The sequence below is a fragment of the Podarcis cretensis genome (genome assembly GCF_951804945.1).
Source record: "Podarcis cretensis genome assembly, chromosome: 5".
Taxonomy (NCBI): Eukaryota; Metazoa; Chordata; class Lepidosauria; order Squamata; family Lacertidae; genus Podarcis; species Podarcis cretensis.
In genome coordinates, this window is record NC_137174.1 from 49,708,401 (window position 1) to 49,726,093 (window position 17,693).

A 17,693-nucleotide genomic window follows, 5' to 3' on the forward strand; every position below is an offset into this window, starting at 1 on the left:
AAGTGCCTTCATTATACACCTTTAGGTGCCAGGCAAAAATGTTCCTCTTTAACCTGGCCTTTGGCTGATGGCCCTTTTAAAATGTGTTCTGGAAGGGTAGATTATTGAGTAGAGATGAGTTGGGGGGCTCTGCTGTGGTGGAGCCCAACCTATACCCAAGTGGACAAGAGGATTCCTCCAGACAGTCTCCCACCAGCAGTAGGCAACATTAAACCCCCCCAAATGGAGTGTTTGCAGCAAGGTACTGGACAGTTTGGATACACTCCATCCAGCGGGAGGGGCTGAGCAGGAAGAGGTGGAGGAGAAGCAGGAGTCAGAGTTAGCAGGACACAGTCTTGTTGCCAGTGACCAAGTGCTGCCTCTGTGGACTGGATCAGATGCACTAGCCCAGACAGAGCATGACTTTGAAAGGTCACGTAAGTGAGAGAGTCTTGCAAGTTAACTCACCCTAACTCATATTTAAAAGCTTGGTGGGAGGGGAGGGGAAATTGTTGGGACATCTGCATTGCTTCTGTTCAGTTCTGTATGTGTTACCTTGGGATCCTGATTTCTGGGCCCTATGCTTGCTGCTGAGCCTGTAACATTTTTAGCCAAAATAAAGATCCCTTTCTTATTCTCAACTAAGAGCCACTGTTGTTGTGTTTGGGGATGAGGGTGTGACACATGGGAAGAGGCCTGACGGACCACATTCAATTCCTAGGCCTGGCAATTCTACTCATTTCTCTCAAACCAGGCTGCCAGTCACTATTTGCTATGTGCTGTTGTATCTCTGAGAAGTATTTTCATGAAATTGCTGGGACATTGTTTAATCTGCTCCTGAAAGCATCCTGATGTTGGGATAAGAAGATGTTGAGTAGCCTTCTGACTGGGCACAGACTACCTGACCCATTCCTGAGCATGATCCAGTCTACATGGATCAAGAAACTGGGTATCTGTGCACTCCCTCCCCATGTTCAGGTCTGTACTAATAAAAGGTAAAGCCCAACACATTTTCAAAAGTATTTCATTTGCTAACACAGAGATGTTGTGCTATGAAAATATTCTGTGGAAATAGGGGGAGGGGGATTACTGCAGACAAGCCTAATTCAATTATTCCGTCAGATAAGTGCAAATTAGAATGCAGGCAGTTCTTCTAATTTTCTTGGATCACAGTAGTTCAAATTAGAAAGCTCTTTCTTTGGATACTGAAAGGCTTTTAGATAATCAATAACAACTCTCCCTGCATTATTTTATCAATGAGCTGTTGTTTAGGTGTTCCATTATAGTCAACTGCTGTACTTCCAAGCATTAAATGCTCAGATTTCAAGTCCATATAATTTATACATATACTATACATCTTCCCTTCCTGCCCATCACTAAGTGATTCATTGGGAGAAGGAGTAAAAGGAAAGGGGCAATGTTTGCTACATGCCACACTGTACTCGAGGCATTCCACTGGACAAGAACAGCTGCAGGAATCCCCCACCCTCAAGATCACTGAACTGAGTGGGCAGGTTGGCAAGCCTTGGAGATCAAGAGCAGAAGCAGTGGCAGATAGCATGGTAGTGTGGCACCATGTGCCTGTCCTTCTGTCAGTCATGCTGCTGCTGCTGCTGCTTGCCAGGACATATAAAGGGGGGGGGGGAGAGAGACATGTGGTGGTGAAGCAAATGCATTCATAATAAACACATTCCAATAGTTTGTTGGGAGGAAAATGAGAAACTGGGCAGGGCAAGGGGAATGAACTGGAGTGGGTAGAATTGTTAACAGGACCACTCTGCACATCACTGTTTTATTGCAGGTGCAACTTGTATACAGTCTAAATGGACAATCTCTGATCGGCTATTGCTTTGATGCAACTCGCTATCTCCATGTTTTGGGGTCCCTGTGGTCACAATGACCAGATATTAATACTAAGACAAATCTGGGTACGTAAATCAAGATTGTCATGTTATTTGTTCCATTTCATCTTTTGAGCCATTATCCCAGGCTCACATCTTACAATATAAGACTACTATGGTGAAGATTATGTATTACCACCAGCGCAGATGGTACTACCTGAAACCATATGGTTAGATGTGACAGAGCCATAGCCAATAACCAAACAACCGCATTTCATTTATATGGGCATTGATTTTCATCTCTTATTTTGCCTGCTCTTGCCTGCTGCTCTCTTGAAATATTAATAGGTGGGTTATAGTATCTTCCATTAGGCATTGCTGGGCCAGGATAGTAGCTTTTCAAGGCATTCCAAATGATCAAAAGCCAACACATGCACATTAACGTTACACTAAAATCAATGGTCTTGAGCTGGTTTATGACCATGAAATTATATTTCTTTTTTACCTCTTTGGTGGCCTCTCTTCAATTATATTAGTTTTTTAAATAGTACAGATATGAATAGGACTTGACCCAGAAGTATGATCTTTTTTATATATCTCACAGTACCTTTAAATTACAATTCATGCTTTCCCAAACAGTTTTTATATGTGATGAATTATGCTTTACATCCTGAATATAAATTAACTAGACTTCTCATAGAGCTGGAAAATAATGAACAGGGTGGAAACAGCCAAAGGTGTCTTTCAGTTACCTTTAATAAATATTCATCTAAATAGATCTCTGAACCAAGTCATCTATAAATGCTTAAATGGAGGAGCTGAATGTTATTAAACTAACAATAGATGTGCATTTTATGGAGTAAAGAAGCTCACTGTGTTTGTGTTATCATAAAGGAAAACCTTTTACATTTAGATATAATATAATTCTGTTGGGAGCTGCCCAAAGTGGCTGGGGAAACCCAGCCAGATGGGCGGGGTATAAATAAATAATTATTATTATTATTATTATTATTATTATTATTATTATTTGGTGATCTCATCAAGATAAGCTACAATCCTAAGCCTGGCTGACTGTAATATTGTTGTTATCAGTGTGGTTTTATGCTCTTAAATAATATACTTGCTTACTTTGGAATATGTTCCACAGGGATATACGTGTGTTTAGGACTGAAATAAACCATTCTCAAGATCTAGGCAGCACCAGAAAATAAAAGGAAAATATTTTTATGTGTTTGTGCTGGTTGCACTTGAAAAATTTAGATTCTTTTCTTTTCTTAAAAAACCCTTATTCTATTGATACAGTGATTTTTATATGAAAATTATTCAACAATAAACAATGAGTTGTATTGAAGAGTTGACTGGGTTAAGAATCTGTTTTTGATTGCTCTAAGCACATCACAACGAAGGCCGAAGGAATCTCACACACAACTCGTAATAGCATGAATCTGCTTTTTCTATCTCTTTTGGATAAATTAGTAGATAAATTACACTTGCTCCACAGCATGGAACCAAAAAATCTGTGTCTTTTGGTCCTGCGCTCTGGCACAGCCCAAACGGGACATCTGGTGTTGGGATCAGAAGCCAGGGTAGTTTCTGTAAATCTGGGATGTCTTGCTTGAAATGGGACAGTTGTGCAGTATGGGGTAGAGTTAATGTTAGCCACTGAGATATTGGCTTAATCAGGGGAATCTTTCTTTCAAGAGGAATGGGGCATCCGTTTACTGCTTTCTTCTTCTTCCGATTTAAATTGGCGGAAGAGGATCTTTAAATTCCCCGTGGCACCTTTGTTTAATTTAATGCTTCTACAAATATTGCTCTTAGATAAATTATTGATGGGCCTTATTGAGGAATGCCATTTAGAGTATCAAGGGCATATCCCACTATGCCAAGTTTTGTAGTAGCTTTTAAAAGAGCCAAATGGGAATGGTGGTTTTGTGCCACTATTATACTTAACAGGGAGATGCCATTACTTCATCCTCAAATTGCACCACAATCCTATCTTCATACTCAGGTCACATTTCTGCTCTACAGCACCTGGCAAGCATTGGTGGTTCTTAGAGAACAAGTTTGTGCTTGTGGATTTAAATAACAGCAGGAACACTCCCAACTCTTGATGCGTGATTCATTCCCAATGCAGAAGGTTAACAATCTTAAGAGAGAAATACGCTTGCTTTTGACATAAAGGCTTAAAACTAATGACCTTTAAGACCAACCCATATTATTATTATTATTTATTAAATTTGTATACTGCCTTATACCCGTAGATCTCAGGGCTGTTTATAACACAAAATTACAATATAAAAAACACAAATAAAAACAAAAACAGAGACATCCCAATAATTCCCCCCCCCTTCCACAAAACATTTAAAAGGGCATCGGATGTCAATTAGCCAAAGGCCTGATTAAAGAGCAATGTTTCGCCTGGTGCCTAAAGGTGTAAAATGAAGGCACCAGCCGAACCTCCTGGGGGAGAGCATTCCACAAATGGATAGCCAGAAAGGGTCCGTTCTTGCGTTGCCAAACTTGGGACCTCCCATGGAGGAAGCACACAAAGAAGGGCCTCAGAGGATGATCTCAGCTTCCAGGTAAGTTCATATGGAAAGAGGCGGTCCTTGAAGTATTGTGTGATCATGACCTATATGTCCGCTGACACCATACCGAGGGACAGGGAATGTGATATCTACAATGGCCACCTAAGAGATAGTGACTTGCCCAAGAGTTTCTAGTTCAAAGTTTCCCACCAACCCAAAGTTTCCCCTGCCCTTGTCGCCACCTACCCTGACCCATCTTAGTCCTGATGAGCAGTAGTGCCATCACAGCCAAGAGGGTAGTACAGTGACAATGCCCCAGCTCATGTGCCACAACTCCACGGGGAAGAAGAATCCCCAAGCAGGACCTTCTGAAACATACCCTGACAAGAGCCACCACACACTATGCCTCTGAGACCTGTTTCTATGTATCCTGATACATAGCAGATGGTAATGGAAGCTGTGGAGGGGTCTATCAGAACCAGCAGCCTGGGGACATCATTTGTGAAGATAATCTAGCAAGACAATTGGAGCCAACTCTGCCCCAATGCCCAAGCTAGAAACCAGATTTTCCAGGCCTCAGAAAACTGGCCTCACTCATTAAACCCTGGACAATGTCCAGCCCTACCTTTAGGCAGATTGAGGTAGCCTCCAAAGGAAGCTGATTTGCACGGCTAATGAGAGTGAAGCAATCACTTCAGGAAGTTGGTAGAAGGGCAATAAATTGTTGGTCATCTAATTTGTTTGCATTGGAGGTTTAAATTATTAAATATAATAACAACAACAACAACAACAACAACAACAATTTCAGAGTGGGGGTTAAGAGACATTTGTGGGATTTTCTGCCCGATGGACGTCAACATTACTTGACTAACCTTGAGTACTATGCACGCTGATTTAACATCCCTCTCAAGGCAAAATGAAAAGAATCACATTGTCAATATATAAAGCCCTGAACAACTCAGGACCAGGTTACCTGAAAGTCCCCCTGGCCCTGCATACAGTTGTAAGATCACTTCAATCATATGGGGTAATTCTTCTCGGCTCACTGCAGAGGGCATTTTCTTCTGCTGCCCCTGTACTGTGGAATGCCCTTCCCTCTGCCGTATGTGAAGCAACTACCATCAGTTGCTTTAGACAGCTTCGTACAGTAAATGCTTACACTTTGTAAATGTTGTACAAAAGTGTGCAACAGTTGTACTCCAGAAGGAAAATAGGTTTTGTTTACGGTTACTCCAAAGTATTTCTTTGCTGCATTAGACAAAGATGATATCCTTCTATATCATCAAATGTTTATATGAGCAAAAGTGATTAGCTCAGCAGGCCCATTCCATTAGAGAGCCATTTCATCTACCTGTCTGCTTCACTGTTATTTTGTATTTAATCATTTGGGACTGAGAGTTCTTCTGAAGCATACCACAAATAGTAGGAAGCCAATGGACCATTTAAAGTTAAGTAACAACAATAAATTGCCTGGCACTGGTCAGTCTGTGGTGGATTGTGGCCAGATTCTGACCTTATTTACACTGAAGCTACCCAGTGTTTGGTGGTGTAACAGAAACAACGGGAAATTTGCAGGACTATTGATGAGCTATTACCAGAGTATTTTTCAAGGTTGTTTTTTCACTTTGGCTTATTGATTATTCCCTCTAGCTTGTCATGCATAGAATTGATGGTGATCAAAGAATAATACGTGGATTTTGACCTGTGCTGGATTATCCATTATTCTAAGCATTCTTCAGTATAGGACACCAAGTTATATAATGTGTAAATGCATCGTTTTTGCTGCCTCCATGGGATCCTTTTATAATTTTTTGCTGTTAAGATTCATAATGCCCATCCCACTTCATAAATCAAAGCACAGCAGCCATGTACCCACCTGGAAGTCAACTTACCTGTCAGGAATGCTCCGCAATTCCTACATGCACCATTCAGCTATTTACAGCCTTTTTTTGACTTAAGTAAAAAGAGCCACAAGAGGGCACTCAAGGAACACATGATTTGTTAAACCAGGCTTTTAGGGAAAGGTGGGGAAAGCCTCATTTAAGATGTTTCACTTCAACAGTTCAAAGGTGTTCCAAAATGTCAGGCAAGTATCTGTAGGAAAGTCCTTGGCTACAATCAATAATTGGGCAAGCTCGACTCATACCATTATTATTATGAAGCTGGACTAGTTCATGAGCCAAACCACCCCTGATCCATCTTAGTATTGACTCTGGCAGATATGTTTGCAAATTTAGATTATTCAGATAGCCCGCACTGCATTTTTCTTACCTTTACTTTGCTTTAAATTAGATCAGGTAATAAGGTATCAAGCCAAACACTTTCAGATATCAAAATACCAGAGAGACACAGATTAGACCACAGGAAATCTGCAAGTGCACCTTTTGCTCTCCATTTAGATACACCCTCTCGAAAATGATTTGGCAGGTGCAGAATGCAGACGCCATTGTGATTGTTGCTTCTAGTTATAGGAAATGTACAACTGCATGAGCATCACTGGCTGCCAGTTTGTTTCTGGGACCAATTAAAAGTGCTGGTACCCTTTGGAGCCGTTCATGGCTTGAGTTCAGGACATTTGTTTTTTTTTTTTATAATAATTTTTATTAATTTTCCACACAAATAATAAAGAACAATATAAAGCAGTACAACTTCAAGCTCATCAGTTCATGCCCTTCTTTCTTTGACTTCCCCATACCTCCCCATCCCTGCATCCTTGTTTAATGGTTCTTTAGCAACCCTTAGGTCCATTGTCCTAATTCCCTTTCATAAAAAAAAATTCTTAAATTTTCTGTTTACTGCTGCAATTCTTTACTTCTTACCCCCTGACATCTTAACACTCCTCAATTTTACAGTTATTTTTAAGATATATTTTAAATTTCTTCCAGTCCTCTTCCATTGTCTCTTTCCCCTGGTCCCGAATTCTGCCCGTCATCTCGGCCAGTCCCATGAAGTCAATCACCTTTGTTTGCCATTCTTCCAGAGTAGGTAGTTCTTGAGTTCAGGACATTTGAGGAATACCCTCTGCTGTATACAGTGGTACCTCGGGTTAAGTACTTAATTCATTCCAGAGGTCCGTTCTTAACCTGAAACTGTTCTTAACCTGAAGCACCACTTTAGCTAATGGGGCCTCCTGCTGCTGCCACGCCGCCGGAGCCCGATTTCTGTTCTTATCTTGAAGCAAAGTTCTTAACCTGAAGCACTATTTCTGGGTTAGCGGAGCCTGTAACCTGAAGCGTATGTAACCTGAAGTGTATGTAACCCGAGGTACCACTGTATAAGCTACCACAGCTTGGTGCCCTCCTTTTATTTTGGACTCCAACTCCCATCAGCCCTAAGGCCAATGGTCAGGGGTGATGGGATTTGTAGTCCATCAGCATCTGTTCTGCATCACAGATCCCTAGGGCAAGCTCTGTGGGAGACTGTTTTGCTTAAAGACACAATATAGGGAAACCATCTCCTACAATAAAGCAACCAGATTGTGTTTAAGCAGACAGACTATGGAATATGTCAATTAGACTTGTAATTGCTGCTTTTCCCTGCAGTTGAAACTTATTTGTTTTTATGGCTTATTGGATGGCTTTCTTAATTGGATTATGGCTCTTTGATATTGCAGTTCCCTGCATTGGGAACACTTTGCTTTTACTGAAAGGCAAGCTAAAAAGTTTCTAAATAGACAAATAGTGCATGCTTGACTGAAAATTACTATCAACAAGTCAATATTTTCTTTTACAATGTACTCAAATGGCCGCTAACCATCTTCTTCAAGTTTGGCCCTGCAAGTTAGAAGAGTGGCCCTGTTAATTGTGTCGTTACCAGTTTAACCAGAGATGACACATTAGAGAGTGAAGCTCACATTCCAGAAACTATCACAATTAACATCACTTGGAATTAACAGCATTCATTGCTTTCTCTGATCAGTCTAAGATTCCCTAGCTTTAATTTGGTTTTACACGGCTTGTGTGTTAAAGGCGCACAATAGCACATTAGGATGTTTGTGTGTAGATTCATCTTACTCTCTGGAGGGGTGTGGGCTTTATTAAAAAAAGAATGGGCCCCTTTTCTTGTGCCATATGCGTAACAAACCAATTCAACTGCCCTGTAATATTTCCAGTCTATGGCAATAATGGATGTATTATTCAAAAGCCTATTCCATCCCATTGCTGCATTAATCTGCAAAATAAATAAATAAATCCATACGCAAATTCATATTTAAATGCATATTTGTCTCATGGATATAGGCATTTCTGAATATATTTGATCCTAAAATGCACATGCTTAAGATGTTTTGGCATGTTTCTCGAGCTGAAAAGCAAATTGCAAAATCCAAGGAAGTACAAAACCTTATGGGCTGTATTCAAAGCCATGTATTAGTCCAGGAGGTATGAATTCAATTACAGTGGTACCTCGGGTTACATACGCTTCAGGTTACATACGCTTCAGGTTACAGACTCTGCTAACCCAGAAATATTACCTCGGGTTAAGAACTTTGCTTCAGGATGAGAACAGAAATTGTGTGGCAGCAGCGCAGCAGCAGCAGGAGGCCCCATTAGCTAAAGTGGTGCTTCAGGTTAAGAACAGTTTCAGGTTAAGAATGGACCTCCAGAAGGAATTAAGTATGTAACCAGAGGTACCACTGTAGTTTGCTTCTGGGTAGACAAATATAGGATTTCACTGTAACTGTGTTTAGTATTGCAGCATAACAGAGTTGTCGGATACTAAAGAAGACACTTTTAGAAAAGGGAATTTCAGCCATTATAGTGCACCATGCAATCTACAGTTGTATGTCCATTCAGAAGTAAACACCACAGTATTCAATTGGGCTTACTCTCAAGAAAGGGTGCACAGAATTGTTGCTCCCCACATCACCACCATTGTCCATTAGGGCAAATGGGGCACTGCCCTCAACCAGCCCCTGCCTGCCTACCTTCTTAAAGGTAAAGGGTAAAGGTAAACGGACCCCTGGCCGTTAAGTCTAGTCGTAAACGACTCTGGGGTTGCGGCGCTCCTCTCACTCTACTGGCCGAGGGAGCCGACATTTGTCTGCAGACAGTTTTTCCAGGTCATGTAGGCAGCATGACAAAGCCGCTTCTGGCAAACCAGAGCAGCGCACAAAAATGCCATTTACCTTCCCACTGGAGCGGTACCTATTTATCTACTTGCACTTTGATGTGCTTTTGAACTGCTAGGTTGACAGGAGCAGGGACTGAGCAACGGGAGCTCACCCCGTTGCAAGGATTCAAACCACCAACCTTCTGATCGGCAAGCCCTAGGCTCAGTGGTTTAGACAACAGCGCCACCCGCATCCCAACCTACCTTCTTACAACCAGCCCAAAGGGAGGCACTGCCTGTCAGTTTCCTCCTCCTCATTCAGCAGGGGATGGAGACACATGAGTTGGCTCCACCTGTTGTTCACTCTGGCCCCGCCCATCATTGACTGTGGCCCCACCCACTGGCAGCCACCCTGCTTTGCTCTCTACCAGCTCGAATGGGCACCATCCACCACTGCTGCTATGCATTGCTTACAGAATATCACTGCCACCCTTTGCTTAAGTGAATACATTATTAATAAATAAATAAATAAATAAATAAATAAATAGACTGAATCTAATGTTTATGATCATGGGCAAGGCCTATAAGGAAAGGATCCCTCTGAAGTCTGGGAATCCAGTTTGCTTTTCTGCCTCCCCAAGCTAACCAGTTGTGCAGATTCCATCAGGACTAGCTAGAGGTGTTTCAATTAGTCCCTTTGTTTATGGTGTTTAAAGCTAGAGTGTTGCTGATCTCATTGTTCTTATTTGTATCACGTTTGTCTCAGCTGGAGGGATATTGTGCAAGGCAAGTTGGAGTCCAATCTAGGAAGGAAAATGTTCAGAAGTGTTGAGAAAAAGCTCCAATTTTTCAAGCAGCATGCAGATCACTCCTCCACTCATATTATTAAATTCTAATTATAGCCTGTTGATCCCCCAGACGGTGCTTGTTGGTAAATCCATATATACTGTTTCTCAAAGCTTGCATGTTCCATTTCTCAACCTGTTGACGCTTAGTTAAAAGAAAAAGAAAAAAGCAAGCATTGCATATATATGTGAAGACAGGCTCAGGTTAGATATATGACTTTATTGTAATGTGTACTGAGTTAGTGAGAAATTCTGGTACTAGAATATATAGATCATTGCAGGCAGTGCCAGTTCCAGGCTTTGGGAAGCCTCTTGGACAAGATGCTCTTAGTGGAGCACCTGCCTGGCTGCTTCCACTATCCACTGAGTTGCCCTCTCCCTTTGGGCTCAGTTCACACAACTGCCTAGAGAAGAAAAGGCAAGACAAGTGGAGGGTGCTTGGGGAAGGGCCATAGCTCAGTAGTGAAGCATCTGCTCCCCCAGGTTCAATCTCCATCATCTCCAGATAGAGCTGGGAATGTCCCCAGTCTGAAATCCTGGAGAACTGCAGCCACACATTGTGGACAACCTTGGTGGCCTAGGGCAGCTTCCTGTGTTCCTGTGCTGCCCTGTCTCCTCATTCTTGTCCCTGCTTGGTTGCCCACACAGAGATGGCAGGTCAAAAGCCAATGACAACGAGGAGGAGAACAGAGTCAGGAGGTCCCAGGGCTTGGCAGTGGGCCCCCTGTGGGGCTGTGGACCTCATCAGAAGCCCAGGGATGCAACTGTCAGGAGCTCCTCCTACACTCGAGTAGGACCCTGGTAGAGACACATGCCCGACTGGCATGTTCTCTCCCTCCTAATCATTCGTTCGGGAGCTTCAAAAGCTTTCTTCAACCCAAACATCACAACGACGGATGCCAACAGCCATCAGCACACTTAGGGATCCACAGAGTCTTTGCAGCTTGTATAACAGACCTCAGCAACTCAGCATTTTGGCTAATCTGCTTTATTTACATATAAACACACACGGAGCACTGCAACATGGCTCCCTCTCTAGCATCAGACAGCAAAGAGAAAAAGAACAAAGGACAATAGTCCCACTTCACGGAACACAGTAACACAAACATCCTGTCTCAGTCACTTTCCACTCTGTGGAGTCAAAACATAGATTGTCATGTGATAGACAACAATCCCATGACTGCAATCATGGAGCAGGAATTCTAACAGCCACCATTCCTCATAGGCTTATGGAAATGATGTTTTAATCACCTGTGAGGGTGGAAGTGTCTCCTCATTACTTTCCTCTCTCCTCCAAAGCTGGTGATGCAAGGGTAGTAGAGGAAATCAAGGCACTTCTGCTCCTATTGCAGCTGGTTAAAGGAGATAGCCAAGACATCTCTGCTTTCACAACCTCCTTCCTTGTACCCTGAGTCCACAGTCAAGTTGCAGCAGCCAGACAAAATCATCTTGTGCTGCCCATCAGGATGCTGCGTTGCATAATAACTGAAGAGATGGTAATTGTTGTAAATTTAAGACCTGGTGCTTGAGCTCACTTTTATCCTCCCCCCCCCCATTCCTTATTCCTTGTGTGTCATGTCCTTTCTTGTGTGAACACTCTACAACCAGGACATCAAAAACAAAACAGCAACAACATAGTCATGCAAGCCACACCTTCTGAAAATCCCACCTTGACACAACTGCTAAAAGTGCAGAGGAGCCCTGTCCTCTTTCCCTACCTGGCACCCTCCACCCCAGTCAGTGGCGTAGCGTGGGTTATCAGCACCCGGGGCAAGACAAGTAATTTGTGCCCCCTAACCCATGGATTTGCACCCCCTAACCCGTGGATTTGCGCCCCCTAACCCGTGGATTCCCTGACCCCCAGATGTTGCGCCCGGTGTGGCCGGCCCCCCCTGCACCCCCCATGCTACGCCACTGACCCCAGTTAAGAACTTTACTCTGCATCTCAAACAAGAACAGGACAGTAACAGGAAACTCCTGATTCCATCCAGAAACAATTAGGTGCAGTGCCAACCTTAGAACACTCTCCACTCAATTGCTGAACTCTGTTTTATCTGAAAGAAAGGCATTGGTGGTGGGTAGGTGGATTCTCCAAGCAAAATCCCACATCTGTAAGAAAGCAGCTCTTTTGAGCCTCATGGACCTAGCTCAGTCAGTAGAGCATGAGACACAATCTCAGGGTTCTGGGTTCTGGCCCCACATTGGATGAAAGATTCCTGCATTGTAGGGGGTTGGACTAGCTGACCCTGGTGGTCCTGTGCAACTCTATAATTATATGATTCTATGATGAAAGCCGTGAAAATTTATGCCACAATAAATCTTGTAAGATTTTAAGGTCCACAGGCTTCTTTGCTGTTAACCCTGGTATAAATTAGCTCTTAGCCATACAGTTCAATGAGTAGTTTTGACGAAGTCCTTATCTCTTCTTTAGCAAATCTGTAGTGGATCTTTGTTGTGATTAATTATAGAAACTTTGTGCCCTTTGAAAGTACATACTGTATCGCAGAAATAATTAATTGTGCCACAAGAGGGCGCCTGATCACTTTGAAGATTGTCAGGATGGAAAGAACTTGGTCCTCCTAGTTGACCATGTCAAGCGGGATGCGTAGAAAGAGCAATCAATACAGCAGTTGCGATTTCATTTAGGCCATGTTAATTATATAATCTAAATTGTTAATTAGATAGTTAACATCTAAGAGATAGACTAGTTGCATTTAATGAACCATATTTCTATCTTAGTCCTGTACCTGAAAAAAGAGAGGACAAGAAGCAGAACATTGCAGCATATCTCCACTCTGTAACAAAGGGTCAGGGATCCTGGTGCCCTGCAGATGCTGCTGCCCCAGGCTACAGCTCCCATCATCCTAACAATTTATCATACTGGCTTGGCCTGATAGGAGTTGGAAATCCTCAACATCTGGAAGACCACAGCCTCCTCATCACTGTCTTAACAGGAATACTCCTGTTCAGGGTTCAAGTCATCGACATTCATGTCTTCCTCCAGAATATAAACAGAATATAAACTCCATTCACTTTCCTCCCTCTCTTTCCCGATTCTTCCTTTTCGAAGCTCGGTGCTGATAACACCAAGGTCACAGGTTGGATCCCTGCATATTCCTGCATTGCAAGAGGCTGGACTAGGTGACCCTAAGGGTCCCGTTCCAGCTCTGCCATTCTATGATTCTATGAAATGGTTACTCCACATACACCAAGGATGCCAATTCTCTTGTTTAGCACTGACTCTGTTTTGGCTCTATTTCTTTCAGCACCAGGGCACTAGGAAACTGAGTGATGTGATTTGCCCACCTTCTAGGATTGTTGTAAAGATCCCTGAGATAAGATATGTGGAGGGTTATGAACATTTTAAATGTGTGGTATAAAATGTTATTGTTGTTATACGAAATGGCTAACTATTGTTAAGTTAAAGAGGTCTGCAACCCTAAGCATTCTTACTTGAGTGTGAGTCCCATTGAAATCAGGATTGGACTTAGTGTAAAGCCACAATCCAATAAAGAGTTAAGTGCACTTAAGCCCATTGATGTCGATGGACATAAGTGCACTTGGCTATCAGTTGGATTATGACCTAAATGTATTTTGCCAGAGAGAGAAACAGTGGAAAGACTCTGTATGAAACACTGAGCTTTTGGCTATTTCATATTCATGAACCAAGTCAAGCATTCACGCATTTCAATAAAGCCAGATTCCAAATGGACACCCTTTTGCAGAGCTTATTAAATTTGTTTCTTTCATCAATTCATACCTTGAAAGTCTGAACTGAATGCATCATCAATTTATACTTTGAAAGTAGGTTAAAGCAACAGACATTTTAGAAGCAATAGCCAGTAACGGTCTTTTAAAAATTGTGTGGCTGAATACTGAACGAGTCCAGGTTATCTGTGTTTAAAAGGAAAGCTTAAAGAAATGATCATCCACATTGAACTTGAAATTTTGAATGGAGCTGATGGACGCATCACATTCTTGAACTGCAACCCTCAAATATGCTGTAGTTGCTCTCTTTCCATTGCAGTTCATTAAGAAATTTCAATAAAGGGTGGCACAAACTATGACAAAAGTTATTACCTCGTACTTCATTTGGTGCAAAAACATGTACAATTTCAGAACTCATAAGGGATTTCCAAGTCCCTATTTACAGAAGAGTGAACTCAGCCCCACCTTCATGGCAATCCCTGTTCTCAAGGAGGTCATAAAATTATGTGGTGCCAAAAGGGAATTTTGCAAAAGACACCAAGAATAGCTCGAGGTCCAGCCAATGTGTCAGTTCAGAGACAGTTTTCATTTGTGAACCCAATCAGCCTCTGATATATTATGTGTTCTTTGTATCATTTTTAAAACCGTAGAATATAAAGCAATCCTAAAACAGATTGTACAGTGTGCTCTAGCAACCGTAGATTTTACATTTGCAGTATTAGATAGGGTGAAATGTTTAGTCAAGGGCTGGGAAACTGTGGCCATCCACAGCTTCCATCAGGACCACCTGACATAGCCAATGTTCATGGATGGTGGGAGCTGCAGTTTCACAGCTGGAAGATAGCAGGTCTCACTTCCCTGGTTTACCTAAGACTGCAATCCTATACCCATTGAACTCAGTGAAACTCCCTTCTGAGGATTGCACTGCCAGCAACACTATACATATAAACAATGTATGGGACTACATGCGGCTCCTTATTCACTGCCTATTTACCGTATGTAAAATGCCCGGGAAATTCGCCCCATAGCAATTCTTTAACACCAGCATGCTTGCAGCCAGGAGGGCTGTTCTTTTCCCTGACCCGAAAGACAGGCCTCTGCTGCAGCTGCCGATGACCCTCGAGGCAGCTTCTTTCTCGCGCTTCTGCTCTCCCTCGGCCGGTGCAGACGCTCGAGCGTTGCTGCGGAGAGATGCGGGGACGGAGCGGGCGCCGGTGTGCCCTGTGGGTTGAAGAAGCGGCGCCCTGGACTATCTTTCCGTGGGGGGGGGGGAGACTTCGCAGAGGCCCACCACGTGCGTGGCGATGCTGGCTTCGGCGCTTCAAAAGGGCAGAGAGCGAATTTCATTTTTGCAACTGTTCTTTTTCGAGCTCGTGTTTCGACCCTAGACGAGAAGGGTGGGCGCCAGGGGGAGAGTATAACCAGCAGAAATGGGGTTCGGTGTTTATTTCCCCCTTGGCGATGATTAAGATCCTGCTAGGGTTTCGGAACTGAAGACAGCAGTGACCCGGGCGTGATGCCCCCACAACTTTTTAAAAATACCACCTTAGTCACTAGTTCTGACAGCTACCGGGGGGGGCACGTTTGGACTAAAATTGGTGGGCGACAGCGGGTAGGGCTGAATTCAGTCAACGCCCCCCACCCCCCAGCTAGTTCTGGGAAGTGCGGGGAAGCAGAACTGGTTAATGCAGAATCGCGCAGGTATCTGCGTGTGGGACTTGGTTTGTCGGTACAGTATATTATATCAGAATCGTAGAGTTGGTAGGGGTCCCAGGGACATCTAGTCCAACCCCTACAATGTAGGAATCTTTGCCCAACGTGGGTCTCGAACCCACAACCCTAAGATTAAGAGTCTCATGCCGACTAAGTATGATACCTGATTCGGAGGCTTTGAGATGGATGGATTTATCCCGCCAGCCAATTAAACTTTACCAGGAAGGCTTACATTTATTTATAGTGCATTGGCGAACCCATTCTGTATGAGGCGATCGGAAAGCTGCTTCCGGGCTGTTTTAGCATCTGATCGTTCATTCACACGTGCAAATTCCTGCGTTTGTCATGAATTGTCCGTATGCGAAACCTGCGTGCACGCACCGAGGCCAACGCGGTTGACTAGATTTCTAGCCAAAGATGAGCTTTTCTCCATGCTGGCCCCATACAATGTTTCTTAATTTTCTTCCACCGGCGACAGACGAAAGTGGAGCCAGCCTTGATGAGTTTACACCAGAAGAGAGGTCGAGAAAACAATACAAAATTCACAGAGCAGGAAGTTTTATATCTTGGGGGAGGGGGCGGGTTAGCGCTCTGTCTCCAAGTTCCTTACAAAGTTCCTTGTTTCCTGTGCTAACTTGGAAGTGGAAGGGGAGTTTCTTAGTTACTCAAGTGAGACAAAGATCGTCTGCACATGCTCAGTTGCTCACCTCATCTTTCTTTAGATGGGTGTCTGGGCGCTGAGTCCCGTGGAACCGAGCCAAGTTTAGGAATTCCGTCTGGGCTGGAGGAGGAATCCCCACTTAGGGCAAAAGGAACTGGGGCCCGGAAGAGTGTCTGCTGAGCAGAAGAGCTGCTAAGCCGGGTGACTCCTGGGCACCTAAGCAGCGCCGCCCTCGCCCAAATTCGACGGAGGCGTTTCTCTCTCTCAGCGCAGATAAGGAGACGCTACGCCTCTTCAGCGGGGGATACGGGGGTGGAATAGGGGCTAGCAATAATAATACTTTGCTATGTGTATGCCGCCCATCTGACTGGGTTGTCCAAGCCACTCTGGGCGGCTTCCAAGAAATTATAAAAAACCACAGTAAAAACAAAGATTAATTTATTTGACTTTGCCAAAGCGGGCACTTTTGGCTGCTTTGCAGTTCCTTATTTCGTAAAAATAATATTCATGGTGGAGCAGGCCTGCTAGCCAAGGCAGCTAACCAAAGCCTCCATGGGCAGAGGCAGGCTATCTCTGCATGGCGGTGGCGCTGCATTGCAGGAGAAGGCCCATCATCATGCTTGGGAGCCCTGCCTGGTCGCTGCTGAGTGCTGAGCCAGGCAGACCTGCTCAGCCTGAGGGAGTAGATGGAGAGAGTCTTCTTGTTGGGTTTGCGGGTTGCGATGGGATTCTGAAAAAAGACACAAGCAACAGTCTCGTAAGGCTTTTGGAAAGGTGTGTGTGAAAGAGAAGGGGGGAGGGATTCCCGGGATTGTGTTTCCTAACCAATATTTTATTAAAGGTCATAGTTTCTTCAAGGGCGAGTCTCCTGCGCCCATAGTTCCAGAAATAACGTAGCTGCGCAGGGGAAAGGCGAGATGCGAATGGAAACGAGTGGATCATTTCAAGGACAACTTGCTCAAAAGAGAAAGCGTGTACAGAAGTCACCATCGCCTTTAGCATCATGGCACACGGTACGAAGGTAGGGCATTCATGTGCTAAGGCTGCAGTCCTAACCCAATTCACCTGCGAGGAAGCTCCCTTGAATTCAATAGCACTCTCTTCTGAGTAGAGCTAGTTAGGATACAGTGGCTCCGTTTTATTCTACGCTGTTACCAGATGTTTACCGGTATATAATGATCATTCAAAATAATCCACCCGAGATTAGCGCCTATATTATAGTAGATATTGAATGCTGCAACAGATATGAAATTCAGAAACGGTGTGTACCAGAAAGGTGTGGAAGGAACACTCAAAACATTTAGCACGGATTTATTTTTTATTTTTTAAAAAACTAACTTTTCATAACTTTCCTTGTGTCCACACA

The 17,693-nt window shown here is 43.5% G+C and overlaps 1 long non-coding RNA gene across 1 annotated transcript in view; it reads left to right on the forward strand.

Moving 5' to 3' along the window:
• The window catches only part of LOC307216487, a 302,624-nt gene that overhangs the window by 268,611 nt on the left and 16,320 nt on the right, over positions 1-17,693 (forward strand). The gene's annotated exons all lie outside the window — the stretch shown is intronic.